At 52.4% G+C, this 9,368-nt stretch overlaps 1 protein-coding gene across 1 annotated transcript in view; it reads right to left on the minus strand.

Annotated features, from left to right (window-relative positions):
* CBFA2T3 (CBFA2/RUNX1 partner transcriptional co-repressor 3) overlaps positions 1 to 9,143 on the minus strand; it is a 205,279-nt gene extending 196,136 nt beyond the window's left edge. Inside the window, exon 1 of the mRNA XM_075073887.1 lies at positions 9,139 to 9,143. The gene's annotated coding sequence lies outside the window, so the exon portion shown is untranslated. The remainder of the gene's footprint in view (positions 1 to 9,138) is intronic.
* Positions 9,144 to 9,368: the final 225 nt, after the last annotated feature.

Raw genomic sequence — 9,368 nt, forward strand, 5'->3', positions numbered from 1 at the left:
CCAAGCACCCTGAAAGCCCAGAAGGACTCGATGGAGGGGTCCTGACTGTGCCTGCCAGCTCTGCTGTAACCTGCGTTCCTGTTGTCCAATAAACCTTCTGCTTTACTGGCTGGCTAAAAGTCACTGTGGGGTCCAGGAAGAGGGGTGCAGGGCCGGACTCCCCCACACTCCGTGACAACATGTAAAATGATGGGGTCTAAATTAGCTGTTACCACTCAAGAAAGAGATTGTGGCGTCATTGTGGATCGTTCTCTGAAATCATCCACTCGATGTGCAGCAGCAGTCTAAAAAATGAACAGAATGTTGGGAATCATTAAGAAAGGGATAGATAATAAGACAGAAAATGTCACATTGCCTCTGGATAAATCCATGGTACGCCCACATCTTGAATACTGCGTGCAGATGTGGTCACCCCATCTCAAAAAAGATATATTGGAATTAGAAAAGGTTCAGAAAAGGGCAACAAAAATGATTAGAGGTATAGAATGGCTTCCATATGAGGAGAGATTAATAACACTGGGACTTTTCAGCTTGGAAAAGAGTTGACTAGGGAGGGATATGATAGAGATCTATAAAATCATGAGTGGTATAGAGAAAGTAAATATGGAAGTGTAATTTACTCCTTCTCATAACACAAGAACTAGAGGTCACCAAATGAAATGAATAGGCAGCAGGTTTAAAACGAACAAAAGGAAGTATTTCTTCACATAATGCACAGTCAATCTGTGGAACTCCTTGCCAGAGGATGTTGTGGAGGTCAAGAGTATAACAGGGTTCAAAAAAGAACTAGATAAGTTCATGGAAGATAGGTCCATCAATGGCTATTAGCCAGGATGGGAAGAGGTGATGTCCCTAGCCTCTGTTTGCCAGAAGCTGGGAATGGGCAACAGGGGATGGATCACTTGGTGATCCCCTGTTCTGTTCATTCCCTCTGGGGCACCTGGCACTGACCACTGTTGGAAGACAGGATCCTGGGTTAGATGGACCTTTGGTCTGACCCAGTAAGTCTGTTCTTATGCATTCCTGCAGGGCTGCGTGCAAACCTCACTTGGGCATCTGGCAATGGGGCTGCCCTGGGGTCAGTGAGAGCAGGATGGAGCAAGATGTCACATCTGTTTTATAATATTACAATATTAGAAAGACGTCCAGTTCTGTAGACTCTAACAAGACACTCGTGTGACAATGGCTTTTGAACGGAATGACAATGGAGCCGTTTCGGTGGGTTTTTAATAACTTTGTGTGTTTTGAAATCACGCCCACTTAACTGTGTAATTGTATCAAACGTACAGCGAACGTCCAGACCGGCGGGTCTCAACCTGTTTACCACTATGGGCTGCATATGCAGCTCTGTGTGTTTGGTGGGCTGCATCCACACAGCAGATATACTATCTGTATGGCCCTGAGGATGTCACATGGATCGCAGCTGTGAGCTGATTGGGCCGTGGGATGAGAACCGCTGGTCCAAACCATCTCTTGCCTCCCTTTGGTATGGCAGGACAAGCCCAGCGTGCAGCAGGAGAGAGCTCACCTCTATTGCTGCTCAGGGAGAATCAGCTGCTCCTTAAGGACTGGTAGTGCTGGGGGCTGGAGCAGACGGAGCAGAAAGGTGCCGGGGATGAAAGCATGTCAGAAAACGCCTATGACCATATGTCCACAAAGTTACCTAGCATGACATTGTGGCCAGCTCTACCATATTCTGTGATGTCATAAAACAGAGGAGAATTACGTTTCTAATAGTAGTTTTCACACTTGTGAGTCCTGGTCCTAAGTGACTCTATGTGACACTGAGCTGTAAACCGGTGACTGTAGACACAATATCCGCTGCACCCATGTTCTGTGCATAGTCTGACACCCTAACCACACGCTCCAGGGTCTCTGGTTTCATGACAGGGAGCTTCCTGTTCCCTTGGCTTCACCCAGCCACTTCCATGGCAAAGGGGGAACACCTCCCGGCCCCTCTTTCTGTGCACCTGGGACAAGACGTCTCATGTTTTCCGGTTTGAGACCCCAAACAAATCACTCGTGCCCTGCAGGCCATTTCTAGCTCTCAGTGCAGGCCTGGCACCTGCTCGAGAAGGGTCAGTCCCCACTTTCCTCTCTAGAGTGGCTCCGCGCTTCTCACAAATCCAACATTTTCACACCAAAATTTCCAAAGTTTTCCCACCACCATTTGTCTCCATCCTTTGCCCTGCTGAGCTCTCCTCTCAGCCCAGTGCTCAGCAATCCCATGAGTAGCTTGTGTGCTTCCCTTCTGCTCTCTCCAGACAGCATCCGGCTGCAGCGCAGGCCGCTCACAGCCCCAGCACAGCCCTGCGATATACTGTCATAGGGACCAGCAGTGATTCTGAGCTCTGTGCCCCCGTCCCAGCAGCGTCTCCTCTCACCCCCATCCTTCCCCCCAACACTGGAGAGCCCTCCCAGGCTCCCAGCTGCTTGCTTTGCTCAAGATGAGTGGTTCGTGGGTTACTGGTTGGGGTTTTTTTTAACTACCTGTCAGACCTGGGATTTTTTACAGATAGTGAAAATGAAACTGGTGCACAGATGTGAAGTGACAGCCAGCTGCAGGAGACAGACAAATTACCCCCCAACCCATTCAAGACACCCACAGATTCCAAACAAACCGAGTCATCTTGGCTCACTCCGATGAGCAGGAGCCAGTGGGGGGCTTCGCATCAAGCTGAGCCGCTTCCTCCCTGAGTGCTGCCGAGATGCTGCCACACGCCGCGCAGGCAGCTCTGCCTCCAGCGTCGCTGGCAAGACCCTCTCCGAGGCATTTGGCCCCCTCCCCTACAAGGAAAACACCCACCTCCCACCTGCCTGCAGGCTGCTAGGGCCAAGCCCCAGGGTGCCCTGCTCCCCAGTCCGTCTGACTGCACCTCCTGGGCAGAGAGGCCTCCCCCAATGGCATGGGACGGGAGAGAAGGAGAACTGAAGTTTCTCATCTGAATCTGCTGGGGATGAGCCCCGGTCCCAGGGTCTGGAGCTGACCTGCACCAAGATGTGGAGCTGTTCAGAATCAGGCCCTGAGCGAGAGTGAGGGGAGACTGGAGAGCTGCTGGGAGGACCTCATCTTCCAGCCCATCCTATTAGCCGTCCAGGAACACTGAGGGCTCTGGCCTGCCCCCTCGCCAGCACAGCCCTGGAGCTACTTGTCAAGGCACCTGCCTCCTGCAGGTCAGGGGCATGCACCCCCTAGCTTCCCCAGCGCCCTTCCACCTGCACAGGGGAACTCGCTCGAGAGAGCAGCAGCCCTGACCATGGAACAGAGAGAGCCTGTCCTCTCAGTGCTGGGGGAGTACGAGCAAGGTAGGCAGAACAGAGGTGGCCTGTGATGAATTTCTCCCCCATCCTTGTGCCTGCTCAGTAACATTCACAGCAGCCTTTCTGCCTTTTAAATGTGCTAAATGGAAACAAATGTAAATGTGGAGACACTTGGAACCTGTTAAAACAACATCCACCCTGACGTCGTCAGAGTCTGTCCCCACTCCTGGAGGGTAAACTAAGGAGAAGGGGTAGAGAGGGGGCCTAGGGGCTTGGCACAGGGTACAGAGCCTTTCCTCCCTGGACTGTCAGTTTGGACCCGTCCATGCTGGTGGTTCTGGGGTTGGGATGGGAGTGTCCTCTCCTTCACAGCTGTTCTCCAGCTCCTGAGGAGACCCCTGCCAAGCAGCCAGAGCAGGGTCCATGGATCTGAACATCAGAACAGTCACAGTGGGTCACAGCAATGGTCCACCCAGCCCGATGTCCTGTCTTCCAACAGCGGCCGGTGCCATACACTTCAGAGGGAACGACCAGAACAGGGTAATTGTTGAGTGATCCTTCTCCGTTCGTCCAGTCCCAGCTTCTGGCAGGCAGCTTTTTAGGGACACCCAGAGCATGGGGTTGCATCCCTGACCGTCTTGGCCAATAGCCATAGATGGACCTGTCTTCCATGCACTTAGCTACTTCTTTTCTGAACCCAGTTATACTTTTGGCCTTCACAACACAATCTGGCCCCTTATTTGCACAGTAGCTGGCACTGCAGGAGGAGACCATTTCTCACCCACCATTTCCCTTTCACTGCATCCTTGTCATTCATATTTCCCCAGCATTCTCTGGAGGAAGCCAGGAGCTGGGCCCCTCCTAATGAACCTGGGAAGAGAATAGCACAGGAGTTGCAGAGACACCTGGGGCTGGGGGGCGGTGGGCCCAACCTGGCCTGGCTCCAACCAAAGCTATTATTGTCCCACTTTCAGAACTAAAATTCACTCATTTTCTCTGCTGCTCCCCTTACCTCCCGCTCTCCGCTCCCAGGCCATGTGCTGCACACAACACTTCATTCACATTGGGGTCATTCTGTTGGGAGGCAATCGTTTATCACAGTGATGAGCATGGGATGTATGGAGGGATGGTTAGATAGAGCTACATCTTCATCTTCTGGCCTCCTCTGGGTATTGGATACCAATAGGTAGCAGGATCCCTAGTAGTTGGAGATTCGCTTAAGCCCTGAAGCAGGAGATTTTATACTCCTTCTCAACCTCTTTTGGTTGATGTACGTATGGTAATAGCTCTGGAGAGTCTTGTTATCTGTATAAATGTCCAGTCCCTCTTTGATTCTCGTGAAGTTCTTGGCTTCACCGACATCCGGTGGCAGTGAGTTCCACAAGCTAATTAAACATGGGCCGAACAGACTTTTGTTTTGCTCAGTTTGGACTTTCCACCCTTCGTGCTGATCGACTGTCTTTGAGCCAGGAAGGGAGCAGAACAGCTGTGCTCAGCCCAGGAATCTCCAACGCAGCCAGACTTTGGTCCACTGGAGCTGCAGCCTTTCCTACAAATGCCCCTCTGCTGGGACTGGCAAGGGGGCAGCTGAGGCTTTCGGTTCCTGCACCCCTGCAGATACAGCTGGGCCTGCACTCCTAGTAGTGACTGACTCTGCTGCCCTCTGTGCCTCCCCAGGTCACACCAATTTCTTTGCAGTGTGTCACGTAGCCGACACCACCTTGGCCAGGCCTTGGTAATGAAGGAGTCACCGCATGCCAGGTGAGTGCAGGTACCATGTTGGGCTGCAGGGTAGATTTAACTGATACCATGTAACCTTTGCATCCTGTCCCTCGTGCCGTTCGGAGCGCCTCGCCCACCACTCCAGATGGCACCTACGAAAGAGTTAAGTCCGCTGTGATCAACACAAAAAGCAAGTGGTAAACAATTTTCCTCTCCCTCTGCTAAATTAATATGCAAATTCCAACCCTCCTCCCCCCCCTTCCCCTGCTTCGAAATTAGCGAGCTAGAATGCTTGGACTAATTATGCATTCAAACGAGCAGGCTTCGTTAATGTGGCACTAAGAGGAGGCTGAAAATGATTGTGAGACGATGAAATTGAAATTCGAGCACGGCACTTCTAGTGCATCTGGAATCGCTCTTGCATGCCCCAGCAGATGTAACCTGACAGTGACCGCCAGCTCCTGCATACATACCTTTGCTCCGTGGGGTTTAGAGGGAAGTAAAGTAAATCCCGCGCTCCCCTGCCACACATACTCTGTATTTCGCTCTCTCTCACCTTTCTCTCCAAAAATAAAAACACATTATTAAAAAAAGCCCCTAACCCCATGTTTGGGCTTTGGAAGATTAGCCAAGCCTTTTCGGTTGGCAGGAAGCCTTAAGCCCATGGAAAGCGTTTCCATGGAAGTGGATGCGATATCGAACGAAAGCCCAGGAGGTCACTTGATTTCGGCACAGATTTGGGGTGTCTGTCTGTCTGTCTGTCCTGGCTACTGCTGTGTCCGATGTTTCTCGGAGCCGGGCCTGATGCGAGGGGTGCAGCAGAGGGCTGAGAACTGAACACACGGGGGTATCTGCATGGCCACCCAGTGCTGTGGACAGTGGAATTTGATCTGGCAACATGGAGTGGAGGTGGGAGCAGTTTTGTATGCGTGGCTCAGGAATCAGAGTTGAGTCCGTGAGAGGCAGCGTGGTCTAGTGGATAGGGCTCTGGAATGGGGCTCAGGAGATATGGGTTTTCTGCCACTGACCTGCTGTGTTACCCAGGGTGCTCCATGCCTCAGTGTCCCCTCTCCTTTATCTGTCTTATGTAAGCTCCGAGAGACCGGGACCAGAACTGAGACTGGCCGTGCAGCCCCTAGCCTGATGGGGCCCAGTCTCAGTTTGGGGTCTCCAGACACTACTGAGATGCAAATAACAAAGGATGATGATCATCCCTGGTTCTGTGACCCTCCTTTCAGATCCCAGCTGTGAGTCCACTTCTCCTCATGGCTGGCCATCCCCGCCTGGCATGCTGTCAGTCCGATTGTGAGTTTCTTGCTGGGGCCCCTTGCGGTGTCGGGGTTTGTAAAGCTCCGTGTATAGTGATGGTGCCATATAAATAACGACTCACCATTGCTTTCCCCTTCCCTGGATGCGCCCTGACGTGTTCTCACCAGGCCCCTATGCCGGTCTGAGCCATGACCCGCTGCCAAAGGAGCCGTTTGTGAAATTCCAGGAGGCCTTCGTGCTCATTCCCACATCCCAGCAGGCTGTCCCAAGTGTCCCAGGCAATAGCTGAGCAGCAATGGGTGTATCCCTGCAAGCACATAACCCGCCCTCCTCCCAGCACACTGCTAACTCCGCGGCCCAGTGCCATGTGCTCACGTCGCGCGTGCACCATTACACCCAGCTGGCAATGTGCGGAGAGACACACTGGGCACTGCCGCCTGGCTGTTGTAAGACATCCTCTGCTGAGGCCTCGGAGGTTCCTCCTACACCTAGAGCCAAAATCCAGGAATATTCCTACGAGGAGGGGAAGGCACCTGGCCTGGCCTCATCTCTCAGAGCAGCGTATGCGAGCTTCCGAAGCCAGCGGATGCTGATGCAGTTCAGTGTGTGCAGTGGGGAGGATGGTGGAGGTTCCCACTGGACTGCTGTGTAGCTATCCTACAGTCAAAGCTCTGTACTCTCTCGGTGGGAGAAATGACATCCTCAGTGTGATGGACCCAGTGAGAGCCAGCGATGAACAGCGATTCCTTTGGGGCCGGGCTGCATCTGCAGGGGATACCAAAACCATAGAGAACAATCAGCAACGAGAGCCAGGGGCTGAGAGCAACATAAGAGTAACTCACACTAGGCACCGCGGGAAAGGTCTAAAGCCAGGCTGGATGTTTTCTAAAAGATCTGCTGTCAGGAATAAATTCAGAGATGTCTCTGGCCTGAGTTATAGACTCATAGGTCAGAAGGGACCAATATGATCATCTAGTCTGACCTCCTGCACAAAGCAGGCCACAGAACCCTACCCATACACTTTTATAACAACCCCTAACACATGACTGAGTTATTGAAGTCCTCAAAACTGTGGTTTGAAGACCTCAAGCTGCAGAGAATCCACCAGCAAGTGACCCATGCCCCACGCTGCAGAGGAAGGCGAAAAACCTCCAGGGCCCCTGCCAATCCGCCCTGGAGGAAAATTCCCTCCCGACCCCAAATATGCAGGAAGTCAGCCTGGAAGATGATCACAATGGTCCCTTCTTGGCCGTATAATTGATGACTCAGTGAGCTTGTTTGGTCTTAAATAGCTTAGGCATTGATGGACTTTGACGTTAGCCCATGACCTCCTGTTTTCGCCCCTAGAGTGCTTTACAAACTTTATAGACACAGAAATAATCCAATACCACCAAACTGTAGCAGCCTCTGGGGTGGGACACATCAACTGTTCAACCGCTCATGACAATGTTACTTAACACCCTAAGACAGGAAGCAAAGAAGAATCCAGTAGTCAGCTGGAAATGGCAGCTGATCACGACCCCACTGTACCCTGAGCTCCAATGCAGGGCAGGATGTAAGAAAGGGTGAAAGGAGGAAGGGGAAAACCAAGCTGAAAACACACATCTGCTAGCAGAGACTGATGAGTTGTGTTAAATATTCATCAGACGCGAGGCTTTTACTGGAATCGTCCATTAAGATGTGATGTACAATTTGCAGCATGCTCCTAGCACCCAGGGCCTGGCGGTGTCAGGCAGACAGACGGAAGCCAAGGGTGGAAGATGGATGGCCTAGAAGAGGCTGGAGATCCATAAGCCGGCTGCATTGTTAGTAATCAATGAGGATCTACAGACTTTAGGTGGCTCAAGGGTCAGTAATAAATAGAGGAATAAATAGACAGGCAGATTAATAGCCCCCCCAATACAGAGAGCCAGCGAGAGGAGGGAGGTGACCAGGCAAGGACACAAGCCCCAGAGGAGGGAGAAATGGACCCAGGAAGAGCGCTGTTCGGTCAGACAGTGGCAATCAGAGAGGGGCAGGGTGACTAGTTGTGTGCCATTAAAGCACTGAGCAGTCTCACTTCTCCTGGGACGTGGCGGGAGCAGCAGGAAAGCCTCCCGGGAAGCGCTCACCCTCTAGCAGTGGCTGGCTATAGCCTGCTTGATGAATAAGCAGATCTGGGAAGAGCTGGACCAGACAGACAGATAGGCACCTGGATACATGTGGGGCTGAGGACAGACACATGGCCCCTGTGGTATCTAGCCCCAGAAGCGCAGTCTCCTTCTGCTCTGCCTGGCCCTGCCCCGCTCGACTGTCAGGGCTGGTGGTGGTGGTTTGTTTCCCCCTCTCGCTGGTAATTTTTTCCCCTCTGACTATGATGCATGGCAGTGCTAATTCGGCATGCTGCCATGAATTCCAGCACAGCTGCTGCTCTCTCCCTCAAGGCATTTCGCTAATACTCAGCTTCAGAGCCTCTCAGCAAATTAACATCATTTGTTCTGCAGAACATGTTTTATTTCTACACTACATGCATAGCTTATTACTCCACGAGCAACTCGGGGAGGGCACCGGGGGCGGCAGCTCCATAGGGCTGCAGCCCTGAGAGGCAAATCCCAGGCAACTCCCCTCCTCTACTCCATCCCCCTGCCCCCTAGTCTGGAGTATGCAAGAGGAAATGAGTGAGATGCACAGGCATGGTCCCCATGGGGCTGTCTCTCATTTGCATACCTCTTCAAAGCTGGAAGCTGCAGGTATTTTCTCTATGCACTGGGATGCTCCTCTGCTCTTGGTAGAGCCCAGGACTGTAATGCAAGGAGAGGCGGCGCGGTTTGATCCAGATGCTATCTGAGGCGAGGCTGGGGGAGCAGGCCAGAAGACAGGCTGGTGTGAAGGAGGTGACTATTCCCCTGGTGTTTGGCCTGGACCAGATTTGGGGCCCAGCTGCTCTTGACCCTGGCGTACGCCTGGGGTGGGAGGAAAGCCTATGACAGCAACTGCCTGAACAGAGCAAGAAGTGGCGGCTGAAGTTAAATGAGCCCTTGACTTCCTGTCTTGCCAGCAGCACTAAGGCAGGTTTTGGTGTGTGCTGTTTTGCAGACCTGCTGGCATCTAATTTCCTTTTCACGCTACCAAGTGGA

This window comes from Chelonoidis abingdonii, chromosome 19, assembly GCF_003597395.2.
Source record: "Chelonoidis abingdonii isolate Lonesome George chromosome 19, CheloAbing_2.0, whole genome shotgun sequence".
Classification (NCBI taxonomy): domain Eukaryota; kingdom Metazoa; phylum Chordata; order Testudines; family Testudinidae; genus Chelonoidis; species Chelonoidis abingdonii.